Here is an 18,678-nt window from a genome sequence, read left to right as displayed (position 1 = left end):
TGACTTTGGGAAGCACTTGTATTGCATTATCTAATTCAGTGTTATCATCACCTCTTCACAGTGGATGATGTTATGTTTATGTCAATGGAAAAGAACCCAAACTCCGTAAAATAATTTAAAGAGGTTTATTTTGAGCCAAATATGTGTAACCGTGGCCCAGAGAGCCACGCCCAAGAAGCCTTGAGCATGTGGTTTCTCCGTGGTTGGGTTGCAGTTTGCTTTTACACATTTTAGGGAGACAGGAATAACTTCGTAAAGACATGCATCAATACATGGAAGGCACACATTGGTTTGGCCTGAAAAGGCAGGACATCTGGAAGCAGGGGATTGCAGGTCATAGGAGGGTTCAAAGATTCTTTGATTTGTAATTGGTTAAAGAAATCAAGCTTTGTCTAAAGGCTTGGAACGTTTTTAAATTAAGGAAGTCTGTTAATCAGAGACAAGCCACTGGGCATGTACTGAGACTCAAGTGATCTGTTAAGTAAATTGATGACCTGCAGGTGTGGTTTAACCTTTGATTCACATGGTCTTAGTCTTGTTAATGATTTTGCATCTTTTAAAAAAAAATTTTTATTTTTTTAGGGGGCGGGATGAGGAGGGGTGTTCAGTTTCCTTTTTTTTTTTTTTTTTTTTTTGAGGCAGAGTCTTGCTCTGTTGCCCCAGGTAGAGAGCAGTGGCGTCGGCCTAGCTCACAGCAACCTCCAACTCCTGGGCTCAAGCGATCCTTCTGCTTGAGCCTCCCGAGTAGCTGGGACTGCGGGGTCTCGCTCTTGCTCGGTCTGGCCTTGGAATCTTGAGCTCAAGCGATCCTCCAGCGTTGGCTTCCCAGAGTGCTAGGATTAAGGGAGTGAGCCACCATGCCTTGCCAGTAATTTTGTATCGTATTGTTATAAAAAATAACTATAAAAGGGGTATGATGAGTCATGTTTGACCCCTCTCTTCTCATGGCCAGCAGTCCAGCTTTAGGGTTTCTGGGGGTCCCCTCAGCCAAGAGGGGGGTCCATTCAGTCAGCTGGGGGGCTTAAGATTTTATTTTAGATCATAGTTGCTAGAGGTTTGGTGAATTTCACATGTGGCTGGTACATGTGAGAGCCAGTTCTGCCCTGGGCCTACGTGGAAGGTGTGGTGGAAGAGTGTTACAAGCTGGGGGGAAAGTCAAGGGGAAATCCCAGAGAGCACGTTAGAGGTGTAGGTGGGAATAGGAATCAACCCTTCAGCCTTAACTCACCTTGAAAACGCAGGGAAGGTGGGGAAGGTGGGGAAGGTGAGTGCACCAAGTTGTAGCCTGAGTCTTTTTGCTGGATCTTGACTTCCTTGCTTACCGGGTGCGGTGGGCCTGCCTGCCCTGTGATTGTGAGAGTCCAGCAAGCTGTGTGAGTCAGTAAACCTATGAACTGCAGAGGCAGTAGAGCAATTATGAGGCCTCTGTATTTTGAGACTGCTTGTTAAAGCAATTTGCGAATGTTTCCTTTACCATCTTCCTATGTAGTCACGTGGGGCAGGGCGCTAGCTGAGGTAGACTGACTTCCGTGTCCTAAGGGCAGAGGGAAGGCTTTACGGTGGTGAGTGACTTGATCAGGTTCGTGTGTTGTGAAGGTCATTCTGGCAGCTGTGGGAAGAGTGATGTGGAGGACCTACAGCGGAGGGGCAGGCGTAGTCCTTAGGGGCGGCCGGTGGCTGATTTGCTGAGGCCGATGAGGACGACTCTAGGGTGGTGCTGGGTTTTCTGCTTGAACAGCAGGGTGGCTGGTGGTGCCACTCACCCAGAGGGGACTGGCCTGCTCAGGTTGGCTCTGGGGTGGTTGCAGGAGTAGCAAGCGTTTTCTACAAAGACTGGAAATAACTATGTCACACTTTGTGCACCAAGAAGCAAAATCAAGGATAACTCCACACATGTTTATTGACAAAAGTGAAAATACAGTTGACTGCTTTTCTTTTGGTAACACCTATTAGTAAATTAGAAGAGTAAAGTTTTTAGAGGGATAACATTTTGCTTAATTGGGATTCAGAGTTAGTGTTCCCTGTCATAAAGATCATTGGGAAAGTCCGTGTGTCAGTACTGATCTGCGACACGACTTCTGTGTTTCCTCTCTGAAAGTGGCCTGACATTGGTAGGTGTCCCAACATCAGTCCAGGAGAATGTGGTTTATTTTTATTGAGATGTAACTCGTAGACCAAAAAATTCATCTTTTAAAAGTGTAAAATTCAGTCTTTTTTTTTGGTATATTCACAGAGTTGTGCGACCGTTGTCACTCCCTGACTAGTCCCAGAGCATTTCTGTTGCCCCAGAGAGAAACCCCGCACCCCGCACAGTTGTTCTCTCCTCCCTCCCCGTGCCTGGCAGCCACGGATCTACTTCTTGCAAATAGTTTCTCCCATTCTATGTGTCGTCTTTTCACTTTCTTATTTTTCTTTTTATTTTCTTGATGGTATCCTTGGAAGCATAAAAGTTTTTAATTTTTGAGGAAGTCCAATCTTTCTGTTTTTTTTTTTTTTTTGCTTGGTTGCTTGTGTTTTCGTTGTCATATCTAATTGCCTAATTCAAGTTAGGGAGTTTATGTTTTCTTCTAAAGGTTTTATAGTTTTAGCTCTCACCTTTCGGTCTTTGATTCACTGTGCCTTAGTTTCTGTGTGTGACGTGAGGTGGGGGTCCAGAGTCACGCTTCCACATGTGGCTGTGCCCTTGCCTCAGCACTGTTTGTTGGAAAGGCTGTTCTTTCGCCGTAGAGCCCTCCTGGTACTCTTGTTGAAAATCAGTTGACCATAAATGGGAGGGTTTATTTCTGGATTCTCAGTCCTAATCCATTGATCTGTCCTTATGCCACTGCCACCCTGCCTCGATTATTGTAGCTGTATAATACATTTGAAATGGGTAAGTGCGAGTCCAAAATGTTTTTCTTTTTCGAGATTGTGTAGGCTCCTACAAGTCCCTTGCGTGTTCATATGAATTTTAGGGTCATGTTGTCACTATCTACAAAAAAAGCCTTTTAGAACTCTGATGGGGATTGTGTTAAGTATGTTGTTCAGTTTGGGGTATTCCCATATTAATAATTAGCCATGAACACAGGATACTTGCCCATTTATTTGGGTTTTTAATTTCTTTTAGCAGTGTTTTCATGTGTAAGTCTTGTACTTCTTTCTTAGAAATAAGTACTTTATTGTTTTTGATGCTATTGTAAATAGAATTGTTTTTTTAATTTCAATTTTCGATTGCAATTGTATAGACATACAGTTGACTTTTGTATATTGATCTTGTATCTTGCAACTTTGCTGAATTTGTTTTTTTTTATTATTATTTCAGCATATTGTGGGGGTACAAAAGTTTAGGTTACGTATATTGCCCTTGCCCTCCCCCCGTTCCCCCGAGATTTTCTATATATAAGATCATGTTATTTGGAAATAGGTATAGTTTCACTTCTTCCTTTCGAATCTGGACACCTCTTATTTTTTTCCTTGCCTAATTGCCTTGAGTAGAACCTCCAGTACAATGTTGAATTAGGAGTGGTGAGAGCTGACATCCCTGTCTTCATTCCTCTTAGGGAAAAGCTTTCAGTCTTTCACTGTTAAGTATGATGTTAGCTGTGGGCTTTTCCATAGGGGTCCTTTATCAAGTGGAGGAAGTTCCCTTTTATTCTTACTTTGTTGAGTGTTTTTATCATTGGGGTATCGAATTTTGTCAAATGGTTTTTCTCCATCTGTTGAGATGATTATATGTTTTTTTGCCTTTCTTGATGTGGTGTGTTACACTGATTTCCACGTGCTGAACCGGCTCTGCATTTCCACACTAAATCCACCTGGTTATGGTATCGAGTGCTTTTTACATCCTGCTGGGTGTGGTTTACTTGTATTTTGTCGAGGATTTTTGTGTCTGTGTTCATAAGAGGTGTTATGTTAGTCTGTAGTTTTCTTTGTATTGTATTGTCTTTTTGTTGTTGGTGTCAGGGTAATGCTGGCTTCATAGAACGAGTTGGGAAGTGTAACCCTTCTTCTGTTTTTGGGAAGAGTTTGGGAAGGGTTAGTGTTGTTTCCTCTTAAAATGTTTGGTTAAAATTCACCTGTGAAGCCTTCTGGTTCTGGGCTTTTCTTTGTTGGAACTTTTTAAAATTGTTAATCTCTTTACTTGTTATAGGTGTTAGATTGTCTGCTTATTTCTGAGTTGTTTTTAGGTGTTTTGTGTATTTGTAGGAATTTGTTCATTTCATCTAGGTTTTCTAATTTGTTGCTGTACAGTTGCTCATGGTATTCTTTTGTAATCCTTTTTTTTTTTTTTGTCAGGGTTGGTCATATATTCCCCTTTTCATTCCTGATTTTAGTAAGTTGAGTCGTCTTTCTTGTTCAGTCTAGCTAAAGGTTCGTGAATTATGTTGAACTTTTCAGAGCAGCAACTTTTGATTTTGTTGATATTCTTTATTGTTTTTCTATTCTCTTTCTTGGTTTGTTTGTTTGTTTGTTTTTGACAGGGTCTTGCTCTGTTGCCTGGGCTAGAGTGCAGTGCCATTATCATAGTTCACTGTAATCTTGAATTCCCGGGCTCAAGCAATCCTCTTGCCTAAGCCTGCTGAGTTGCTGGGACTATGGGAATGTGCCACGATGCCCAGCTAACTTTTAAATTTTTTGTAGAGACGGAATCTTGCTATGTTGTCCAGGATGATCTCGAACTCCTGGCCTCAAGTGATCCTCCTTCCTTTACCTCCTGAAGTGCTGGGATTACAAGCATGAGCCACTGTACCTGGCAAGAATTTTATTTTAAATGTGTCATCTTAAATTGCAAGGATGTCTGTTAAATGTTACAGTTGGACATGCCAAAGGAGAAGTCATGTTGTCACAGTGCCCACTTAACCCAGCCAAACATATGAAACCCACCCTTTGCTGACCTTCTGTAACCTCATTTTTAAGTTTTCTTTTCTTTTTTTAAACAGGAAAAAGTAGATACACATTGGTAAATGCTAACTGTCCACATTCACAAAGAGACATAGTGTAATCTCTGAGTCTAACGTATAGAGAAAGGAGGAAAAAAGCTAGAATTCTATGTGTTACCCAAGAGGGGCCCAGAACCTTCCACCTTCCACAGAGTGAAGCGAGCAGAAGGTTTTTCTTTTTCCCACAGAGCTCAGTGGTGTTGATTCCATACAGTTTTTGCTGAGGCAGGAAGGGATAAAAATGAATTTGGAACAGGAAGGTAGAGATTCATTTCCCATTGTATTCTGCTCAAGGTATTTCCCCCTAAGTACGTCGAGAACCATGTGTAGAGAAAAAAGACCTCAGGAACAGGGCGACTGAGGACCAGAGGGGAGTAGAAAGGCCACTCCTTGCTCCTGGGACCGCGGGGCACTGTTTTAAAACGGGAGGTTAGAATGCATCAGTGTTCTGTTAGTCGTCTTCTCCTCATCCCTTTCTTCCTCGGTGTCTCTTCGTCCTGCTCCTCCTTCCCCTCAGCATCCACTGGGAGCCACGTCGTCCTGTGAATGATCCGGCCACGTGTCCCCTTTGCTGCCCTGTCCTGAGTCATCTGCACCCGGGCGCAGAAGCCCTCCGCTGCCTCACGCGCTTCCTCCTGCTGGCTTCGTTCTGCCTTTGACTTGTAGAATTTCCTTTCCAGATTTCCCTTTGATTTCAGTGGACTATGAAGGTGGATCACCTCTCTCATTCAGATGAAATTCTTTGGAAAGAACTTGATTTTCAAAGTAAGAATTTTCATCAAAATAAAATCTACTCTGTAACTTGATTTAACATCTTCAGATTCTGTCACTTCCACTCTGGTGCCTCTTCCTCCTCCTCCCTCCCACGCAGTACAGACACTTGTGGATGGTTGGAGTAGTTACCCTAAAATTTGGGATTTTGGCAATCAGTTCTGACCTCTTCTGGAAAAATGGCTGGTAGTTTGTTGTATTTCTGTTCTACTTTCAAAATCTCCTCACTGGCTTGTTCATTAAGTCTATTTCATTTTGCACTTCATCAATAGGTTCAATTGCTTTTTGTCCTTTTTCTCTTTTTGGCAAGTCCGCGCAGGCTGATGTATCCTTTGGCCTCAGGGCAGGAGGTGTCTGAGTTTCCTCACTCTGCGTGGGAGCGGAGGCCGGTGTCTGGGGACTCGCTGGGAGGTGTCCCAGGACCAGACCCAAGGGTCTCCTTGCTCGTCAGGAGACACTCAGAGAACCCAGGTCACATTTTTTGTTCTGTGTTTTTCTTACCAACTGATCATGTTTTATTTCCAAGAATTTACATGTGGAAAAATTAAATATACACTATTAAGAAAACCAGCATTCATAAAAATTAATGTTCCTATCTTAAAACTGGAGGCATACTGAAGAAGAGCTGGGTAACATTAGACTTGGGAATGGTTTTTACTGTATGTTACTTTTCAGAAAGGGCAGCTCTAAAAGAGCAGTTCAGGGGGGAAAAAACCCACTCCAGAGATATAACTAACATGAATATCAATGTCTTTTAAGGATTAATAGGTTTATTGTCAAACTTCACTTCACACAACTACTTTTTTTTTTTTTTTTTTTTGAGACAGACTCTCGCTCTTTTGCCCGGACTAGAGTGCCGTGGCGTCAGCCTAGCTCGCAGCAGCCTCAAACTCCTGGGCTCAAGCGATCCTCCTGCCTCAGCCTCCTGAGTAGCTGGGACTTATAGGCACAGCCACCATGCCTGGCTAATTTTTTCTATATATTTTTAGTTGTGCAGGTAATTTCTTTCTATTTTTTAGTAGAGACAGGGTCTTGCTCTCGCTCAGGCTGGTCTTGAACTCCTGAGCTCAAACAATCTGCCCGCCTCGGCCTCCCAGAGTGCTAGGACTACAGGCGTGAGCCACCGCGCCCGGCCCACACAACTACTTAAGTAACTGTAAGAAATTGTAAGAAATAAATCTGAGTGTAATCAGGCAAAGGGGATGGGATTTACTTATGTGGAAGGGTAATACCTTGCCCTCCCGACAAAAAGAAATGTATCAGGCCAAGATGAAATGCATTAATTGAGAAAAGGCCGTGCATTTTAAACTGAGGTATGATTACACCTGAAGTTCTGTGTTAGGAAGCATCCAAATAATACCAGGTAAATGTTGTGCATTTCCCTCATGTGTTGATTTTACTTAAAGGTTTTGGGGGTGAGGAGGAGGATATTAAACATTGATCTGTTGGAGGCATATACATACTTACATGTATAAACACATATATCACATATACATATATTTTGAAAAGGAAAGAATATCTTATATCTGTAGAAAACACAAAAGAATTGATAACTCTGGTTGCATATGAAAAGGGACTTCAGGCTTTTAACTGCCTCAGGCAATGGCCCAGAGATCCTTGTTCACTCTCCTTTGCAGTTAAGACCACACAGTTTGAGAGGCGCCACCGCGGGGCAATCCTGAATAAATTTGGGATTGTTAACACTGTCTCTATAACAACGAACAGTACCATCAGTAATGAAAAAATGGAAATGAAATAGTGGATTCACTGGATGTTAGTTTGCGTGTTGGGCTGTAGGCTCGTTAGAGTCTGTCCTCTCCTCCGTCTGTAGCCTTAACACGAGGCCTTGAGGCCTCGGTAGTGGACGAGATGCTTGACTGAAGCTCGGTGACTGGGGGGAGCCTTGCCTCGTGTCATAACTCTGCTGCTTGTTTCTAAGACGTACACAAAACTGCAGACAGTCATTTAAAACTTTAAGCAATTTCAAAACTGAAAGTATGCTGAATGAAAATGTAATGAAAGCACAACTTCAGATCCTTTGTTTGACTCTGCATTCACTTTTGGAAGATGCAGGAGGCGGCGGATGAAGATCGTCCTTGCCCACGCTCCCTCGTGTCTGTGCTCCTCTGCTGGCCTCGCAGTTACAGGTGCTGTCACCTCACGACCCCTCAGGCTTGGGGGAGGGGTGAGAAAAGACCCCAGCAAAGTCCAGATCATTTTTTTTTTATCCATTTACCCAGTGCCTGCTTTTTAATTGGAACATTTAATCCATTTACATTTAATGTAATTGATGAAAGGGCAGTATTTACATTTGCCAGTTTGGTGTTTTCTTTCTGTATGTCTTTTGTCTATTTCTGTTCCTGTCTTCCTCTGTTACTTTCTTCTTTTCTGTTAAATGGATATTTTCTACTGTATCATTTTAATTCCCTTGTTGCTTATTTGGCTATTCTTTAAATTTTTTTATTATCCTGGGAATTATGATTATTTTAATTTATTATAATGTAGCTTTTGTTTCTTATTTTTTATTTATTTTTAGAGACAGAGTCTTGTTCTGTCACCCAGGCTAGAGTGCTGTGATGCAGTCATAGCTCACTCTAGCCTTGAACTCCTGGGCTCAAGTGATCTTCCTGCCTCAGCTTCCCAAGTAGCTGGGGCGACAGGTGCACACGACTACACCTGGCTACTTCTTTATTTTTTGTGGAGACAGGGTTTCACTATATTGGTCAAGGTGGTCTCGAAATCCTGGCCTTAAGCCATCCTCCTACCTCAGCCTCCCAAAATGCTGGGATTACAGGTGTGAGCCATCATGCCCAGCCTCATGTAGTTTGGATTAATACCAATTTAATTACAGTAGTATAGAAAATATTTGCTTGTATATAGCTCCATTTCTTTCACCCTTATCATGCTGTTATTGTCATACAAATTACGTTACATTATCCATCTACACAGATTTACGATTAATGCTTTGTGCAGGTGTCTTTTAAATCATATGGAAAAGAAGTTGTAAGTAAAAAATGATTTATACTGTCTTTTGTAGTTACCTGTGGAGCTGCTTTTACTTATGCTGCTTATTTCCGCATGTGGGTTGGGGCCACTGTCTTCCATTTAGCTTGAAGGATGCTCTTAATATTTCTTGTAGGATGAGTCTTTCACTGATGAACTCTCTGCTTTGGTTTATCTTAGAATGTTTTAAAGTTTTTCTTTATTTATGGAGATAGTTTTGGTGTGTCAGGAATTATCAATCGACAGTGTATTTCTTTCAGCACTTCGGATGTGTTGTCCAGAGCCTCTGGCCTCCCTGGTTTCTCAGACGGCGGCTGCTAATCTGACAGAGGATCCCTTGTGCATGGCTGCTTCTCTCTGGCTGCTGTCGAGATTCTCTGTCTTTGGCTTTCAGATGTGTCTAGGTGTAAATTTCTATGAGTTTATCTTACTTGGATTTGTTGAGCTTCTTGAAATTCTTTTGACTTTTTTGGCGGTTGCTTTCCTGTGAGCTGGGAACTTTGTGGCAAGTGCTTCCTTGTAGTGCTGGTGTGCATTGTTCTTTCGCCCTGTGGGAAGCGGCACTGCATGGTGAATACTGTGCTTTGCCGTGGCATTCAGGAGCACAGTAATTGCAGTGTAGGTGAAAAGCACAGCATTCAAAGTCCACTGTTTTCTTCTTGTTTTGACATGATGGGTGTGCACTACTTACAGTGATGACAGAAAAGGTGGCCGTGGTGGTGTGGTGACAGAGTGCCCCTCCCTGCACTGCTGAGAGTCCCACATGTTGTCTCTGTCCAGCTGCTCAGCTTTCTGCTGGCACAGAAGCAGCCATAGGCAGTACGTGAGCAAGGCGGGGGTGTGGGTTGTGTGCAAGTAGAACTTCATGTATGGGCTGGGCGAGGTGGCTCACGCTTGTAATCCCAGCACTTTGGGAGGCCGAGGTGGGAGGATTTCTTGAGCCCAGGAGTTTGAGACCAGCCTGGGCAATAGCAAGACCCCATCTCTATGAAGAATAAGAAAAATTAGCTGGGTGTGGTGGTGGCACCTGTAGTTCCAGCTACTCAGGAGGCTGAGGCAGGAGGACTGCTTGAGCCTCCGGGTTGGAAGCTACGGTGAGCTATGATGATGCCACTGCACTCTACCTAGGGCGACAGAGCAAGACTCTGTCTCAAAAAGAGAAAAGAAAAAAGAAAGAAGAACCAAAGCAAAACTTTATGTATGGAAAGTGGAATTTGAGTTCCATGTAACTTTTGAAAAATTCATATAATTTTATTTAAAACCAAAAACCACGCTTAGCGTTCAGGCTGTAGAAACAGGTGGCAGGCTGTAGTTTGCTAACCTCTGGTAACCTTTCTGTACATGAGATCCCGGCTTCTCAGATCTCCTTCTGCCCTCGCTGCCTCCGGCACCTGCCACGGCTGCCCTTGGGTCCACTGCGAGCAGGCTTTTGTCTCCACCTCTGCTCAGACACCGTTTGCTAAGGTCACCGCTGTCTTAGATGTTTCCAGTCCCTTGGTTAGTTCCCGTCCTTCACCTTACTGGACCTCTCACCAGCTTTTGACGTGGTAATTCAAGAAAAAGGGCGTGTTTAGTTTTCTTCATTTGGCTTCCAGAACACCTCATCATGCTGTTCTTTTTCCTGCCTCCTTGAACTTGTCCTCTCAGTTCTGTTTGCGGGACCCTTCCTGAGCCTGACTTCTAAATGAAGTGCGCCAGGGCCCAGTCCTGGTCCCCCTTTTTGCGTGTCCATTCCTGAAGCCATCCAGTGCTCTGCTGACCCCAGCCTGACCTTTGCCCTGACCTCTAGGTTTGGGGACATGCTGGCTGCATGGACACTGACAGGCACCTTTAGCCCAGCGTGGGGCTCGAGCTCTCTCTCGGCTTCTGAGTGTGCTCCTGGGGCCCCACCCTGCGGTGGCAGCCACCGTCTGTGGACAGCACTTCCCAGGCGGGGCCGCTGGCCCTCCCCTGGTGGCACATCTTACGTCCTTCACAGCCTTTGCCGTGGGCCAGCCCTGCCTCTTCTCCTTGCTTCCCGTTGCTCCACTCGGGAGCCCAGACTTCCGTGGCTTTGAGGGCTGCGTGGCTGCTGGCCCTTGCCCACCTCTTCCGTCCTTCCTGTTACTTCCCCCTGCAGCACGCTCCTCATGCAGCTCTGCTCACAGGAGAGCCGCCTCACATGGCATCTGTGGACACTGTCCCCTCTCCTGCTCTCTTTTCCTTTAGAGCACGCTCACTCTTTGCAGTTACCGTTTGCTGGGAAGCTGAGTCACCAAGCTCGGTGAAAGCTGTGAAGACCTGAGGGCTGTCCCATGGGATTTTGTTCTTGGGCCTTGCAGCACCTGTAAATAACGGAGTCTTACTTACTTAGAGTCTTTGAATGTTTTCACTTGTTGGTTACAGGCTGTGTCCTGAAGGTGGTCGTGGAAATGTGACTCTAATTGAGAAATTTCCATGCTGACAGTGCTGTAATAGTAGTTTTTACCATAGGACTTGATCTAGTTTTGTTTATTGTTTGCTTTTGAACCCTTATTGAATCTGTTGATTAAAAACAAAAAGATAATTTTTTTCCACGGTGAAACATTTCATGACTTAGTTTAGCTCTTCTAACAGGAAAGTAACTTAAGGTTTTGAATGTAAACTTAGGTAATGAAAATGCTAACAATATATTTTAATTAAAATTTTTTTTTTACTTTTTGTAGAGATAGGGTCTTGCTGTGTTGCCCAGGTTGGTCTTGAACTGGCCTCAAACGATCCTCCTGCCTCCCAGAGCTCTGGGATTTTAGGCATGAGCCACCTTGCCTGGCCCAAATGCTAACATTAAATTGTACGTCAGAGTATTGACTTTTTCTGTTGAGTAGTAGACTGTTCTCGGCTATTGGTGTGCTCTTGGCCAAGGAATGACAGACACACCGAAAGCAAGGCAAGTGTGAAATGAGGTTTACTGGAGAAGGACAAAGATAAGTTTACAGAGCAGGAGCAAGATAACAGGTTCACAGAGTAAGAGCAAGGTGGTTTGCCACAAGCCAGGCAGGGTGGCTCATGCCTGTAATCCTAGCATTCTGGGAGGCTGAGCCAGGAGGATCGCTTGAGCCCAGGAGTCTGAGGTTGCTGTGAGCTAGGCTGCCGCCACGGCACTCTAGCTCTGTTGACAGAGTGAGACTCTGTCTCTGGAAAAAAAAAGGTTTGCCACAGACAACAGGAATGGACCCCTCTCTGCGGTCTTGTTTTATAGTGTTTAGGCTGGGCCCTCCTGGTGGTTTCAGATGTCACCATGGAACCACTTTGATGGACAGTAGGGAGTTATATAACCTGAGTCTTACGATGCATGCGGATTTCCCAAGAGCCTCTCTGAAAGCCCATTTGGGGGTGAGCTGCAGTGTAGATTTAAGCTAATGGCCAGGCATGGTGGCTCACGCATGTAATCCTAATGCTCTGGGAGGCCGAGGTGGGAAGATTGCTTGAGGTCAGGAGTTTGAGAACAGCCTGAGCCTTCAAGAGCGAGACCCCGTCTCTATTAAAAATAGAAAAAATTGGCCGGGCGCGGTGGCTCACGCCTGTAATCCTAGCACTCTGGGAGGCCGAGGCGGGTGGATCGCTCGAGGTCAGGAGTTCGAGACCAGCCTGAGCAAGAGTGAGACCCCGTCTCTACCAAAAATAGAAAGAAATGATTTGGACAGCTAAAAGTCTATATAGAAAAAAAAAATTAGCCGGGCATGGTGGTGCATGCCTGTAGTCCCAGCTACTCAGGAGGCTGAGGCAGGAGGATCGCGTAAGCCCAGGAGTTTGAGGTTGCTGTGAGCTAGGCTGACGCCACGGCACTCACTCTAGCCCTGGCAACACAGCGAGACTCTGTCTCAAAAAAAAAAAAAAGAAAAGAAAAAATTAGCTGGGCGTTGTGGCACATGCCTGTAGTCCTACCTACATGGGAGGCTGAAGGAGGAGGATCGCTTGAGCCCGGGAGTTTGAGGTTGCTGTGAGCTAGGCTGACGCCATGGTACTGTAGCCCAGGCGACAGAGTGAGACTCTGTCTCAAAAGAAAAAAAAAAAAATCAGTAGCCTTCATGTATATAAAACAATAATCTCATTTATAGTAGCAATGCAGAAGATAAAGCACTCAGATAAATTTAATAAGATGTGCCAAATTTGTGTGAGGAATGCTATAAAATACTTTAAAACAAAAGACTTGAGTCGTGGAAAGACATTTCTTAGATATCATAAAGATGTTCTTCCAGGTTAATATAAAAATTTACCCTTTTCTCTATAAAAATACCGACAAGGAATCATTCTTAGTTCTGCTTTTTTCTCCCCTCATGTCTCAAATTCAGTCAGTTCATCAGAAAACCCCGTAGCCTCTGCCCTCAGAACACGTCCATTTCTCTGACTACTCTCCCTCTACTTGGATCCGAATTTGCACTGTGCCTTGCTTAGGTTGTAGCAGTCCTCCCTCACTGGTCTTCCTTATTTTTCCGCTTCCATGCCTTACCGCCTTATCCATTGTCCATCCAAAAAGCCAGATTGATCCTGGTTGTGATATTGGACTGTAGTTTTGCAAAATAGTATCATTGGGGGAAGCTGGGTATTAGTGGGTTGAATAGTGTCCTCCCAAATTCAGATTCACCCAGAACCCCAGAATATGACCTTATTTGGACATAGGATCTTTGCAGATGTAATTATAATAATTAGGGATCTCGAGATGAAATCATCCTAGATTTAGGATGGTCCCTTAATTCAACGAGTGGTAGATACAGACACAAAAGCGGACAGAAAAGTCGGTTGTGTGACAGCAGCAGCAGAGACTGGAGCAAGGCGTCTGTAAACCGGGGAGTGCCACGGGTTGCCACGGCCACAAGGCTAGAAGAGGCAGGGAGGCATCATTCTTTCCTAGAGCCTTCAGCGGTGTCTTGGCCCTGCCAACAGTTTGATTGCAGACCTCTGGCCTCCAGAACTGTGAAAAGATGAAAGTAAATTTCTGTCGTTTTAAGATGCCCACTTTGTGGTGCTCTGTTAAGGTAACCCCAGGTGGCTCATACACTGGGCAAAGCGTCCACAGGATCTGGGTGTGTTATTTCTTACAACTGCGTGTCACTCCACAGGGATCTCGGAGAAACCGTTTGAGCAACCACTGCTGTGTTTTCATAGAGGCTGTACCATCTTCTGTTCCCACCAGCAGTGTTTGAGGGCAATGCAATTCCTTCACGTCCTCGCAGACACCGTTAATTTTTTTTGATTATGGCCATCCTAGTGGGCGTGAAGTGGCATCTCATTGTGGTTTTGATTTGCATTTTGCTAATGACTAACGATGTTGAATATCTTTCCATGTGCTTTTTGATCATTTGTATTATATATCTTCTTTGTAGAAATGTCTGTTTATATCTTTTGCCCATTTTTAAATTGGGTTGTCTTTTTGTTAATGAGTTGTAAGTGTTCTTTATATATTGTAGACAAAAGTCCCGTGTCAGATAGATGACTTGTAAACATTTTTTCCCATTTTTGGGTGCGTTTTCACTTTCTTAATAGTGTCTTTTGAGGCACAAACATTTTTAATTTTGATGAAGTCTAATTTATCCATTTTTTTTCGTTTGTTGCTTGTGCTTTTGGTGTCATATATCTAAGAAACAGTTTCTAAATTCAGGGTTATAAAGATTTATGCCTGTGTTTTCTTTTGAGTTTTATAATTCAGTTTTATTTAGGTCTTTGATCCATTTTGAGTTGGTCACACGCCGCACAATGACGTTTCAGTCAGTGACATATGACGGTCCAGTAAAATCGTAATGGAAAATTCCTGACTCCTGGTGCTGTCCTAATGTCGTAGTGCAACCTAGGACGTGACACTCGTTTCAACAAACATGCGCTCGGCCATAATACTTGATGGTGATAATAAAAGACTGTGTTACTAGTTTATTTACTGTGCTATACTTTTTAGTGTTATTTTATTATTAATTATTTTTTTATTCTTATTTTAGCATATTGTGGGGGCACAAAAGTTTAGGTTACGTATATTGCCCTTGCTCCCCACCCCCCCTTTAGTGTTATTTTAGATTGCACTTCCTCTACTTATTAAAAAGTTAGCTGTAAAACAGCCTCAGGCAGGTCCTTCGTGTGGGTATTCCAGAAGAAGGCATTGCTGATATAGGCACTGACAGCTCCGTGTGTGTCACTGCCCCTGAAGACCTCCCAGTGGGACAGGATGTGGAGGTGGAGATGGGATATTGATGATCCTGATCCTGTGTAGGCCTAGGCTGATATGTGTGTTTGTGCCTAAGTTAAAAATTTTTAATAAATGCTTATAGAATAAGGATATGAAGAAAAAATATTTTTGTACACCTATGCAATGTGTATGTTCTAAGTGTTACTACAAAACAGTTACAAAATTTTAAAAATTTGCAAAGTAAAAAAGTTAAGTAAGCTAAGGTTAAGTTAACATTGAAGAAAAAAATTTTAAATAAATTAGTGTAGACTCAGTGTACGGTGTAGATGAAGTCGACAGCAGTGTACGGTAGTGATGTCCCAGGCCTTCACATTTGCTCACCACTCACTCGCTGACTTACGCAGAGCAACTTCCAGTCCCACAAGCTCCATTCATGGTAAATGTCCTCTACAGGTGTACCATTTTTTATCTTTTATTCTGTATTTTTACTGTACCTTTCTATGTTTAGATATGTTTAGACACAGATGTTTACCATTGTGTTGACATCGCCTGCAGCGTTCAGTGCAGTGACGAGCTGTGCAGGCTTGCAGCCCAGGAGCAGCAGCAGCCCACGCTGTCCGGGTCTGCGTGAGCGCCCCGTCTGACGTCCCCACAGCGACAGCATTGCCTCATGCAGGTCTCAGAGTGTGTCTCCACTGTCAGCAATGCGCGACTGTTCTGTGGGTGTCTGGTGTCAGGTTGGGGGTCCAGCTCCATACTCTGCCTGTGCTATCCAGTTGTCCTAGAACTTGGTTGAAAAGACCCTTTTACCATTGAATGGTCTTGGGGTCTTTGTTGAAAAATTAATTGACCATAAATATATGGGTTTATTTCTGGACTCCAAATTCTGTTCTATTGATCAAATGACTGTCCTAGTGCCAGTACCACACTGTCTTGATTATTGTAGCTTTGTAGCAAGTTTTTTTTTTTTTTTTTTTTTTTTTTGAGACAGAGTCTCGCTTTGTTGCCCAGGCTAGAGTGAGTGCTGTGGCGTCAGCCTAGCTCACAGCAACCTCAAACTCCTGGGCTCAAGCGATCCTACTGCCTCAGCCTCCTGAGTAGCTGGGACTACAGACATGTGCCACTATGCCTGGCTAATTTTTTCTATATATATTTTAGTTGGCCAGATAATTTCTTTCTATTTTTAGTAGAGACGGGGTCTCGCTCTTGCTCAGGCTGGTCTCAAACTCCTGAGCTCAAACGATCCGCCCGCCTCGGCCTCCCAGAGTGCTAGGATTACAGGTGTGAGCCACCGCGCCCGGCCTGTAGCAAGTTTTGAAATAGAGAAACGTGAGTCCTTTAAGTTTGTTCTTCTTTTTCAAAATTGTTTTGGCTATCCTGGGTTTCTATTCTTAAGTTTCCATGTGAGTTTTAGGGTCAGCCTGTCAGTTTCTACTGGCCATTAAATATGAAATGTTTGATTTCCAATCAGAAGTGTAGTTTATTATATCTCAAACAAGAAGCAGTACAAATAATCAAAGTATACACCCTCACTGTTGACACAGTTTTGCCATCTTAACGGTAGCTTGTTTATGTCAGCAGCAAAGAAGCCCGGACGGAGAGCGAGTGGCGATGAAATTGTGAAAGGCGTTTTCCACAGCTTGTTGAGAACTGAATATTTTTCCTTGCAAGAAGGGGTCCAAAGGCTGGAAGAAGTAGTAGTCAGTTGGTGCAAGGTCTGGTGAATATGGTGGATGACAGAGAGTTTCCAAGTCCGGCTGCTGTACTTTGAACAGTGTTGTTTGTGCGACATGTGGTCGAGCATGTTTGTTGTCTTGCAAGAGGATTGTCCTGTCTTTATTGACCAATCTTGGCTGCTTCATTGCAAGCATCCTCCTCATTTCATCCAGTGGGTTGCATAGACATCTACTGTAATCGACTGACCAGGTTTCATGAAGCTATAGTGGATAGCACCAGTGCTGGACCACCAGACAGACACCATTAGCTTTTTTTGATGAATGTTTGGTTTTGGACTGTTTTGGCACTTCATCTTTATCCAGCCATTGTGCTGAATGTTTGTGATTTGTCAAAAGGAATCCAGTTTTCATCACATGTAACAATATGGTATAGAAATGTTTTTGCCTTTATGTCATGACAGCAAAGAAAGGCAAACCTCGAGATAATTTCTCTTTTGACACTCATTTAATTCATGCAGAACCCATCTATCCAGCTTCTTTACCTTGCCCATTTGTTTCAAATGGTCCAATATTGTTGGAATAATGATGTCAAATCTTGCTGCTAATTCAGGCGTAGGTTGAGATGGATTCACTTCCACTACAGCTTTCAGCTCATCATTATCCACCTTGGTCTCAGGTCACCCACGTGTCTCATTTTGAAGATTAAAATCACTGGACTGGAACTTCTCAAACCATTGACGTACTGTGTTTGTTAGTCATATCCTTCCCCAACACTTTGTTGATATTTTGTGCTGTCTGCTCTGCATTGTTTTCACAATGGAACTCATATTCGAAAAATAACACGAATTTTTGACTTATCCATGGTTTCACAGGAATTGCTGTAAAAAAACTTGAAAGATAATCACAAGCCCAAATGTGTGTTTGAAAGACTGAGGATGTACCTTCACAATAAACATAAGACAAGAAGTGTCAAAGTGCCGTGTCAGATGCCAACTGGACATTTCCTAGTGAATAACCGAGTCCAGAGAAGCCAGCTGGGGTCCTGAGGAGGGCTTGGGCCAGACTGGAGAGTGCAGATGGGGAACAGCGCAGACTTGAGACTCCAGGGACGGCTGGGCCTGCTGTACCCCAGAACGTGTTGATGGGTGGACAGACAGCAGGTGTGCATTGTAGGTGCAAAGTGAGGCGAATGGTGCGCCAGGGTTGGGCTGGCTGGGGTGCCTCACGCTGGGTGCTGACGCTGTGGCTCCCCCAGGCCTGGGGCGGGGGCTGTGGGGCTGTGGTGGGAGCCGCGGTGGGAGGGCGCAGCAGGAAGGGCCAGTGGCTGATGGCCAAGCACAGCACTGGCAGCCTCGCTGGGGGGCTTACTGCTCAGCAGACCAAAAACTGCTGTCACCCATGGGCCAGGAATCTTCATGGAGCTTTACGTAAAAAGAGAAAAATAAAATGCTTTGCACATAGTAGGTGCCACTCAGTGCTGTTGAATAATGAATGCGTGAATTCACAAAAGTTACCATTTACATAAAGATGCTAAGTGTTTTTTAAAGTAATGATAAATTGAAAGATCATAGATTATCAATGATAGAAAAATGTTTTAGTACTTTATGATATATCAACATGGAACATACTACCATTAATGTGATAATTGTGAAGAATTTGGAGACATGATGGAATGTTTAAGGGAAAAATTGTTTCTATAGCTCACAGCCGTGTAAAATGTATACATATGAAGAAAAACTGGAAGGAAATGAAAAATTTTGAGTTAGGGTGGTAATAACTTATGTTGGCATTTCCTTTTAATATTATCTTCCTGATAAACACGCACGTGGGCTCTGTGCTAATCTGCAGAGAGGGCTCACCCCGGGCTCACTGCTTCCTGGTTGCCTTGTGCCCAGGCTGGGCCTGCAGCGCGAGCCGGACTCACACCCGAGGCAGGGGCAGCGCGGGACGGGGTCTTGCGGCCTCCTGCGGCTTCTCATGCACAGTCTGCGCGTCCTTCTGTGTTCCTCTGTCCTCTCGCAATGCCCGCTGTGCTGGTGGGTAGCAGTGAGCAGAGCAGGCAGACCTGTGTCTTGGGGAGGGTGCGGACGACGGAGAGCAAGTGGGAAGCGGTGGTGCCGCAGTCCCAAGGAGGCAGCAGGAGCGGAGCTGGCGGGCACCAGAGGCTCGGCCCTCA

The 18,678-nt window shown here is 44.1% G+C and overlaps 1 protein-coding gene across 9 annotated transcripts in view; it reads left to right on the top strand.

Annotated features, from left to right (window-relative positions):
* Positions 1 to 18,678, top strand: part of EHMT1 (euchromatic histone lysine methyltransferase 1) — a 169,602-nt gene that overhangs the window by 11,330 nt on the left and 139,594 nt on the right. The window contains exon 1 of one of the 9 annotated variants that reach the window (XM_045563184.1): positions 6,021 to 6,161. The exons of the other annotated variants lie outside the window; for them this stretch is intronic. The gene's annotated coding sequence lies outside the window, so the exon portion shown is untranslated. Of the gene's footprint in view, positions 1 to 6,020; positions 6,162 to 18,678 lie in introns of those variants that run through there. 9 annotated transcript variants of the gene reach the window in all.

This window comes from Lemur catta, chromosome 10, assembly GCF_020740605.2.
Source record: "Lemur catta isolate mLemCat1 chromosome 10, mLemCat1.pri, whole genome shotgun sequence".
Classification (NCBI taxonomy): Eukaryota; Metazoa; Chordata; class Mammalia; order Primates; family Lemuridae; genus Lemur; species Lemur catta.
Note: the sequence above shows the minus strand (reverse complement) of the source record. Positions and strands in the feature narration are given on the sequence as shown.